An 11,466-nucleotide genomic window follows, 5' to 3' on the forward strand; every position below is an offset into this window, starting at 1 on the left:
AGCTCTCAAGCTCCCAGAGACCTGGTACCCTTGTGGGGCATACATTCCCAAACTACATAGGCTGAAAGATTATAGAGACTGAAATCTTCCAAAAGAGTGCAGCACTTACTGGCTGGAAGAACAAAAATGTTATTTGTTATTTGCATGCCGCTGAAAGTGAAATAACTCAATCAAGAACTTGAATTCTGATTGTGAAAGTTATATTTTGACCTGCTTGTACTGTTCCTAGCAATGCTCTGTATGCATTTATGGACTTTCCGTACATTCTGATTTTCACAACTAGATCGGCGTACAGATCAATATCTATGAGCATACAAAGGATCAAATAAGAAAAACTATCAAATTATACATTTGAGGTAAAATGAATTATTCACTATTGGAACTTATTTAAAACTATTTTATAAAGCAAAAGGAAATAAAAGTAAAAAAAATCCCTTTGATTGCGTAAATTATTGCGTTAAATTGCGAATTTACTGCATTAACAGTAAAAATCACTTTACAGCAGCCTTTCCGAAACTTTTTGGACTCAAGTCTCCCTTTACGTTTGTACTACTTTCCGTGGTGCCCCACTCCCTCAGTTCATCTGGATACAGTCGATGAAAAACAACAATAAAGTATACCTCAAGTAAACAATTTTAAAATAAATTAGCCTATATAAAACTGTATAATAAGTAATATTACTGAGTTTTAAAGAACGCTATTATTTATTATTGTTAGACCTGGAGTAGTAACAAGTAAATATATAGAGGCAAGTAAACAAAGTACAGACCGTTTTACATTTTAAATATTGCATTACTAATTCAATAACTGCTTCATACAAACTACTATAATGCAGCAAGCCAGACCATTTAAACTTAAATTCACCACAGGTCATAATATCTGTTTAAAGTTTAACACAAGCCTCTACTTTTGGAAATTTGCTAAAAGTCTATGTGAAGGATGAGATTGTTTTTGCTTCCGTCAAATTTCAACTTATATTCAGAATTGCGACGCGCACTTCCATTTCAGTTTTTAAGTTTGGTTTGTATTTTCAGACTGCGCAGCTGAGAAGCCCGCCTCACAAAGGTAGCAAGTAGCAAAAGGTACACCAAAACTTATGAAACAGTTCGTTTTGAATCCAGTCTTTAAACGAAGTATCTGTCTGGATATCAACTCCAATCAGCATTTCCAGATGCATTTCTTCGTTAAATGGTTTTGATACCTACAATATAGAAATGATATCGTTGATAGGAAGATATTCATAAAAATACACTTCCGGTTTGTCCGCAGTGTACTCCACAGATCGAGTTTCTTTTTAAAACCTTCAAATTGTTCTGGGAGATTTAAGATATTTGTGTTATTCTCTTGCAATTATCTGTTTAGTATTAAAATTTTCAAGCAGTTCAGTAGAAAGAGTTAGATTCGACAGAAAGTCCTTATCAATACATTTGTTGGCAACAGCATTGTTTTATCCTTCAGTTACGTACAAATTTCTTGCCTCAGTTCAAACACCCTAGAAAGGGGGTTGCCAAGAGATAAACAACGAGGACTACTAAAACTGTAAAATAAAACACGGGTATGATCAGATCCCACGTGCAAATTTGTTCAAAAATTCTTACATTTTTAGGGGTGTCATCAATGCAGTTGATTGCACCGATATAGTTCTTTACTAAAATGTTAAGCGACCAATGCTTCTCTAATGATAACAACACTAACAATAATAATGATAATAATAATTTATTTATTGCAAAAAGACAATTGTACATTGTATTGTAAACGTCGTTTGTATAAACATAAAAATAACAATTCCTCTTACATTCAGTCATACATGATGAAACTATTCGCTCACCCACTACGCCATTATCGAACCCAGATTGTATGTGGACTCTAATTGTCCCAGCGGCGCATCAGAAACTCATCAACAGAATAAAACACATCGGACACCAAAAGGAGTTTTAAACGAGTGTACGTTTTTAAGCATTTCAGGAAGCCCGTTGATTAGATTGGCACCTAATTGTCTTTTTAGCCGAGCAAAAGCTGCTGTTCTGTGCTGCTGTAGTCGATAGCTGCTCCTAACATTTTTGACTGAGGATTTTAGATCATTAACATATATTATAAACAACATTGGCGCTAGGGTAGATCCCTGAGGGACACCATAAGGCATACTAACTTTATTTCACATGACGTCAGCGATCTGAACACTCTGGTTTCTGTCTTTCAGATAAGAGCAGAGCCATCTATGTGGCAGACCTCACCATACTTATTAAAAGTCCTTTCCTGAAGAAAGAATAGAACATGTTCACGGTAAGTTTCTGAAAGTTCACTTACAATAGTGAGATGATTTTGTTTGTTCAAAAATATAATTTCCGCAATTAATATTTGAATTAAAAATATGTAGTTTTTTCAATGTTACGAAATACAACATCTTTAACTCTTACATATTAAAGCGCTTGTGATCCCAGGAATCATAAGCTTTTCTATGGGACTGGTTAAAAGCATGGACATATATAAGGAGGGCTCGGGGGGCTTAAGCCACCCCCCAATTGTGAAAGACAAACCTTAAGATTGTTCCCATTGTTTTGTTTTGAGCTAGAACCAATTTATGTGGTCTTCAAGCCCAACAACTTCCTGGAGAAGATTTGAGCTCGAAATTTCCAGGTTATGTTATACTTTTAAAACAACCCGTGTCAGCTCCCCCCCCCTCCGAAATAATGGTCTATACACGGCAATGATTACAATATAGTGAAAACACTGCTTTAAGAGCCTATAAGAATGATCGAAACCGAGCTATGATTACACGACCTTGAACCCATGGCGTATTATTAACAACGCAATGTATAACACCAATTAAGTTCATATGGAGTTGGAATTTTAATGAACGTTCTAAGACCATTTTAATTACTAGGCTCGTCTGGTTGATTACAAATACCTTGGCAGTAAAAGAGACAATAATTTAGAGCAGGCAGAGACAAATGTCCGGATATTATTGTTCTTTTACTACGAGACGTAATTAGAATAAGACATGACTACAGTAAATTTGGGCAGTTTTAATTTTAACTGTAATTTTAAAAGTGATAACGTGTTTCCTGTCTAATTGAAGAATTAATCAGGATGTATTGATTTATTTTTTTTATCGATATGGAAGTAAAGATGAAATGATTTTTTCAATTCACCTATATAAAATAATGTTGTATTGAAATGGGAGATATTACAAATTTAAAATATTAAATTAGGATTGTGAGGGACGTTAAATTAAAATAAGTTATGTAAAATCGCATATCGTAGAAAACAAAATGGAACATTTGATGGAGGCTTTCTATGTACAAATTAAAATTCATGAAATCGTGAAATAATTTAAAAGTATCAATAATACTTTCAAGTAGTTGGTAAATATTAGTGTAATAACTTCATTCAATAACACGCAGTTTGCTAGATATGTAAAGCTCGTATTGAGTTAGAAATTATCATATAAAAGTGTATCTTACAATGCACATTTTAAATGAAACCTTCTGTATATCAACCAGATTTCGTATGCACATAACATTATGTATACTTCTCTTCCTTCACATTTTCACGCAAGGATGGTACTACTTAATTCTAAAAATTTATATTAAAAGGTATTTTTTTTATTTAGAAGTTAAGTTCTAAAGTAATTGAGAAGTAAAAAAATAACTTCAGCATTTTTTCGTTTATGAAAGTTTGATACATGTCCACAAGGTTTGTTACAATGTACGTTAATTGAGTATTTCACTAGGCTGACATTAAAGAATGATACAGAAAATTTCAAACAAATGACAACATTTTTTTATTACTAACAGAAAAGACTGGATAGTAAAGGATATCGTAGTAATAAACATTTACGAAAACAAATTTTTGTTATAAAACCAATAAAATTCAATTTCGTTTTCAGCTGCTTCTAAATCCAGGTAAAATGACTCTAAATTTTGTAAGGTAATTTTGCAATCATTAGGAAAGATATTACCATTGTCACAAGTCACAAAATCTTTATTCAACCAATAAGACAGAATAAGTTAAAGTCCCCATGCACTACAAGAAAGTGTGCGGGGAAAATTAATACATAATATATATATATATATATATATATATATATATATATATATAATTAATTAATTAATTTCTGACAGTATTGTGAAAGTTCTTAGCTGTACATCTTCCATTAATACTACATTGAAACTCCTTTATACTTATTGATGACGTTACATTTTAAGAGAGCGATGAATCACTTTTAAATCTATATTAACTCATTCATAACATTTTTAAATTACGTATAGCAAACTATATAAACAAAACAAGCTAAAAATATAAACAGAGTAACGTGCGATAAACTATATAAACAAACAAGCAATAAAATGTAAATAGAATACCGAACCATAAACGATTAAATATAAAAAGAATCAACAATAATTAATAGACAATCTACCAGACACCATTCAACTACAAGCAAAGAAATATATAATACATTCTGTTATACGCAAATAAATTAAACACTCAGATAGTATGCACTTCTGCCAACTATATTGTATACCAATTATTTGGATTTCCAACCAAAGATGCCATTACCTATTATTAATTGGCAGAGTATTATCGAAAGCTGTTAAAAATTATATGCATCATGATAAACTTCCTATTTCATAAACAGTCAGCACGTAAAAAAATCCTATACAAGACGCCGTTAGCATTTATTGCATCGTTCGAATGAATATCCAGACTTTTGCCTTACCCCAGTGTGTTCTAAAGCCTCCTAAAGCAGATTTCATCTTAAGTTTTATACATATTTCCCAAACTGGTTACTAGTAATGGTAAATTTGGAACATCCTCTCATCTCTCAAAAAATGCAACAGGAATAAAATTACAGAATAAAAAGACGCTCATGCTTTCATTCAAATCACTGGAAATTTCAACACTACTTTACCTCTGCATTCTACAAACATCATCATTTTATGTCCAAATTTTACCTCACGGAAGGCCAAGCATTCATGATAATTAATCAGATAATAACTACTGTGCTAAGCAAGGTTGAATAATTGTTTAAGAATGTCAGTTCTCACTGATAAAATAATCAAAATTCATAATGTAAGAGATATTTTCATCTATGATTGGTGGACCAGCTAGACCCTTTCATGCCAAGACTTAAACGTTTTCATAAACAGTACGAATACTACTGTTTAAATAGTGAAAACTTTCAGTAAACTAAACTTTCCGCATTCATACTTTTACAAATAGCGTGTACTACGAAAATTTCTGTTGAGCGTCAGCGAAGCATATTGTTCGAGGGATGAAATTATTTTATATCTGCCTGGATGTCCATACGATATCTCTAAATAAGCTAACCTATAGACTTGAAATTTTGCATGAGCTTCAATTTGGCAGTGGGTTAGAGAGTATTTTTACATTGGTCTTATGGGTAACAATGATAAAAACGAGAATAGCAGAATAAATACATTTGTAAACAAACTGAGTACAACCATATGAAAGTCAAAGTGAAAATCCGGTGACAAAATATGAACTCAGCGCACTCTTGCATTGCAGTACCCTCCCTCCTCAACAGAACTTTACAAACAAACTTTAGTGTTATCTAACACTGCTAGGATACCTAACTCAATGAACAAAAATGTGAATATATCACGCGGCAATATATCTGGAATTTCGTCGATAGATTTTAAATTTTGAAATAAATTTCATTCATACAAAGACAAGAATGAGTTCTATAATGGTGCATGTCCGCCTATGGAATTTGTTTGAGCGTCATATAATCTATCAATCGGTCGGCTGACCCAATTTCTCTTATGTCTGCCCAGTTTCTCTTATCTTCAACACCGCTGTCAATGGCGTGAAAAATCCCAGATTTATTGCCACATTTTTTTGCTTAACTGTTGCTGAAGCATTCAGTACTCCATTTATATAATTTGTTGCCTAATATTCTAGAAGTCGAGGGTTAATTTTATTGAATATGCAAACGACTTGGATTTTCATTAAATCAATAAAAATGTTTTTTTAAAGAATGAAATCGATGTCATGCTCACTAGTTTTGGTGAAAGGTCAAAACGGGAGGGTATAAAAGGGTTTAAAGTAAGAAATATATTTTCCTAGATTTATTCACTAATAAACGACTATCATATACATAAACGATGCTTATATCATAGTCATCAAACTACACAAAGCTTGACATTCACAACTTTCAGTCTTTACATGGTGTTTATACATTCCAAATTAACTCTCTGTTCCTACACTATGAGGACAATACACAACGTATACAGTACAATATGAGGTTGATACATAAATTAAGCTTTAAACTTGCCTTTTCTAAATCTGATGTAGAAGTGATCGGTAAAATTGGATTAACATCCAATTGATAATAAATTACCAATGATTGAAATTGAACACTCTTTAGCAACGTCTAAATTTAGTCACAAAATAAGGATGGACTAACGAGCATGTGGAGTGTTACACAATTATCTCAGTTGATATTATTGTCAGCAAGCTTGATAAGCTAACCAATCTTCCGCACAATTATTCATGACTATAGGAAGTGGCTACTGTAATGAAGATTATTGCGTAATAAACATATTATAATGACCTTTAATATTCGGGCTATATTAAAATACAATTAGTCTTAATGATATAGTCACAAAATAAGGATGGACTAACGAGCATGTGGAGTGTTACACAATTATCTCAGTTGATATTATTGTCAACAAGCTTGATAAGCTAACCAGTCTTCCGCACAATTATTCATGACTATAGGAAGTGGCTACTGTAATGAATGAAGATTATTGCGTAATAAACATATTATAATGACCTATTATAAATTCGGGCTATATTAAAATACAATTATTCTTCATGATATAGGTTTACAGTATATATATATATTATATATATATAATTTCAATAAACATTGAATCGCAAAAAGTACTTGCTCCGCCGGGAGTCGAACCCGGATCTCTCACTTGCCGGGTGAATGTGCTACCATTACACCACAGAGCGCTCACTTTTTCCGATTCAATTATTTTGTATTTGGCCGTATCTGTCACATATGCGTTTAAATAAGCAAACTAACATATGATCGGAAGACCAAACATGTCAAACGACTTTTATTTACGTTAAATTGTATAAATGGCAATAGCCTTATTTAATTTCAATAAACATTGAATCGCAAAAAGTACTTGCTCCGCCGGGAGTCGAACCCGGATCTCTCACTTGCCGGGTGAATGTGCTACCATTACACCACAGAGCGCTCACTTTTTCCGATTAAATTATTTTGTATTTGGCCGTATCTGTCACATATTGCGTTTAAATAAGCAAACTAACATATGATCGGAAGACCAAACACCTGTCAAACGACTTTTATTTACGTTAAATTGTATAAAGCAATAGCAGTATTGTAAATAATCTAGATGGAATGAGACGAAATGTAAGTTGCTCCGCCGGGAGTCGATAAAACCTTGGAAGGAACGGAGCAAATTCCATCTATACGATCGTATCAGTTAAATTACCTTTACCTAGGAGTAAGGCTACAGTTTTCTACCTGAAATCACAGGTACCATTAGCGGGGCCAAAATATTTATAAATGGATTTGGACAGATTTATTTAAGAACGTGTAGTTCAATTAATAGAAAATGCCATTGGCATTGAAAAATATCTAGAAAAATACAAAATTCGAATATTTTAATGTCAAAGTACTGGGCGGTCATCTTTGTATCCTGTCTGTCGTCATGGACCATGGTCTGTGCGAGGACCTTATAGAATAAGGAGGAGAGTCGATACAGTACAAGGTCGATGGTACTGCTAAAACATTCTATGGCACAGACAGGATTTAAACCGACACTATTTCTACTCCGATCTAAAGTACGATGTCTAATACCCAGCGGCCATCGGCACTTCAAACACTATTCTTTTGAATAGAAAAAGTTTCTATTTATTATTTTTACGAGAATTTAATAATATTGGAACATAAATTACGTTGGAATATTTCAACTGAAAACAAATATCCCTTAGGGTAAAAAGCTTATACAGTTTAGATTTAGGTTATTTTTACCGTGTTGCATGATGATGGTTGCATTTCTCTTATTATGTATACACTGATACGCGGCATCGGCTCTTGACTGTTTGCCCACTCAGCCGCTTGTAACCACAACTGTGACCGTATATAAGACCGCAGTGGTCCGGTCACAACAGGTAGTGTGGAGAACATCATGCACCACTCAGTTACTCGGGCACTGACCGTCCTCGTACTCGTTCTTACGGGCATCCTAGAGACCCGGCAGGATGATCTGGACCCCATCCTGGGTCGTCCTTGGCAACCGATCACAGTGCGCCAGAAGACGATGCTGCAGGCAAAATTCTTCAAGGATCTGAACAGGATGCTGACCGAGTGCTACCAGGTGGAGAAAGGTGACGTGTGCAGACAGAAGATGATGGATGTCCCCATGGACGTGGTTTACAGAGTCCATCCCCACCGTTGGTAGGAGAAGACGGACTTCGACAACCTTGAACTGCTACCAGGTGGAGAAAGGTGATGTGTGCAGACAGAAGATGATGGATGTCCCCATGGACGTGGTTTACAGAGTCCATCCCCACCGTTGGTAGGAGAAGACCGACTTTGACAACCTTGAACTGCTACCAGGTGGAGAATGGTGACGTGTGCAGACAGAAGATGATGGATGTCCCCATGGACGTGGTTTACAGAGTCCATCCCCACCGTTGGTAGGAGAAGACCGACTTTGACAACCTTGAACTGCTGGCAGGTGGAGAATGGTGACGTGTGCAGACAGAAGATGATGGATGTCCCCATGGACGTGGTTTACAGAGCATCCTCACCGTTGGGAAAACCGTGACAACCTTGAACTGCTGGCAGGGACTGGTGACGTTCGACAACTTGATGGACTGGTTTACAGAGTCCATCCTCACCGTTGGTAGGAGAAGACCGACTTTGACAACCTTGAACTGCTGGCAGGTGGAGAACGTGACGTGTGTGCAGACAGAAGATGATGGATGTCTCCATGGACGTGGTTTACAGAGTCCATCCTCACCGTTGGTAGGAGAAGACCGACTTTGACAACCTTGAACTGCTGGCAGGTGGAGAATGGTGACGTGTGCAGACAGAAGATGATGGATGTCTCCATGGACGTGGTTTACAGAGTCCATCCTCACCGTTGGTAGGAGAAGACCGACTTTGACAACCTTGAACTGCTGGCAGGTGGAGAACGGTGACGTGTGCAGACAAAAGATGATGGATATCCCCATGGACGTGGTTTACAGAGTCCATCCTCACCGTTGGTAGGAGAAGACCGACTTTGACAACCTTGAACTGCTGGCAGGTGGAGAACTGTGACGTGTGCAGACAGAAGATGATGGATGTCTCCATGGACGTGGTTTACAGAGTCCATCCTCACCGTTGGTAGGAGAAGACCGACTTTGACAACCTTGAACTGCTGGCAGGTGGAGAATGGTGACGTGTGCAGACAGAAGATGATGGATGTATCCATTGATGTGTTTTACAGAGTCCATGGATGGATGGATCTCAGTAACCCTTGAAAGCATATCTTGAAGAATTACCTCCAAGAAGTGACCCAGAAATAAAAAAATGTATCCTACACTACCCCAATTCAACATCACCAAAACATCACCCCTTTTTACATCACTAAGGCTAAATATAATAAATACATCACAATACGAATACCTCACATCAGCTAAATATCAAGTAGCAATGAAACATCACAATGGTTTGACTGATACATCACTGAGTAATGCAGGAATAAAGTACAAACTCAAGAAAACATAAACTCACCCAAAATCATAGCCTTTGCTTTTACCATGAGTATATATATATATATATATATATATATATATATATATATATATATATAAAATAAAAACCCCAAACTTAAAAACTGAAATTATACATTAAATAGCCATCTGCACAATTGGTTTATTAACTTTTATAGGATAACTAAATTTAATGTAATGTAATAATTATATAATTATCTCTTATGACAAATTTGCCGAGAGATAATTAAGGTAATATTACACCTCTTAAAAGTCAGCTCCACATCAGGGATGTCTTTTCGTTATAAATAAGCTTGCACCGAATAAAGGCTCAGTACTTACAGTAATTTAAACGTCTTGTATCGGTCGTGTAGAAAATATTCAAAAGTGTACCACATATAGAAATTAAAGAAAATTAATTTTCGTTCTTGTGTTTCCCTGAAGAACTTCTCAAATTAGTTGTTATGGTAATCGGATTTAACAAAACATTGATGAGGCTTTTACCACAACTTAAAGAAAAGGATCAATGAAACATATCTCTTCCTGGATAGTCAGAAGAAAAGTAAATTAATTATGTGGTCATCATCTTAAAACATGAGATTAAAGATGGATTAATTATTATTCGGCGATGTGTACAAAATTGTTGCTTTCTATAACATTTTTATTTTAAATTTTGTTTTTAATTCCATCAAAATTCTGACGGATTTGTTTCACATTATGAATTGCTAAGATAAACATGTTCTGAAATCATTATTATAACTGTATTCTCAAGACATAATTTATTATTTGCTCGGATTGGAACCTGCAACCAAATCACCTTGGGAAGAGCATAGTCACTTGGAAATGAATTTTTGGACAGTTTCTTTCAAAAAATAATAATACTCTTAAATAACTACTAGTAATATACTTTTCGAAACACAAATTTTCCAACACGTCAAAGTGTTTAACAGCTTGGACTGAATTTCCTCTAAAAAAAATGCTAATCAGGCCCAAATCCAAGCAACCTAATAACTACGTCTTCCTGTGTTACTCTGTAATGACTATACGAGAGCTATAAGAAAAGTTTTGATAAACATCGTCAGTCACAAATTACGTTAGCTAACACGTTTTCTTTATTTCTTACGTTTTTATGGAAAGGGCAAAACAGTTTATTCTTTTCAAACAGTTTACACAAACAAACAAACACAGTTATAATGCAAATAGAATGTTTTTCCCATAGATAACATGTTAGCTGGTGCCTAACCACAACCCCCTCCCCCTCTACTCACTCTACCCTCCAACATCCCAGTGTTGCACAACAATAGAACGATCACGTAGAGGGGGTAATATGATTCGACCGTGTGCTGTCCTTCCCCGGTTTCTGTTTCTCCATTTGTAATTCCATTGGCGACATCAAAGCGGCGGTAATTCACTGTTTTTTTGTAGAATTTCGTAATTTAATACTCTTGTCTTTGTCTTCCGAGTGCAAAACATGTGTTGCGTCACACCATTGAGAGCAAATATTTTGTTTTGATAAATATGTGTAATATCTAGTTTAGTATCTTTCTTTATCTTTAAAACTAAATCGTAGTGTTGAAACTGTATTCGTATATAATATATTTAAATGGGTCTTCATCTCTTTATATCATTCTAAATTCTAGACGAATTGTATAAAAAGGAGGGTGAGTCGTTATTTTGAACAAATTAAAAATGTCCATATTT

Source organism: Homalodisca vitripennis, chromosome 8, assembly GCF_021130785.1.
Source record: "Homalodisca vitripennis isolate AUS2020 chromosome 8, UT_GWSS_2.1, whole genome shotgun sequence".
NCBI lineage: Eukaryota > Metazoa > Arthropoda > Insecta > Hemiptera > Cicadellidae > Homalodisca > Homalodisca vitripennis.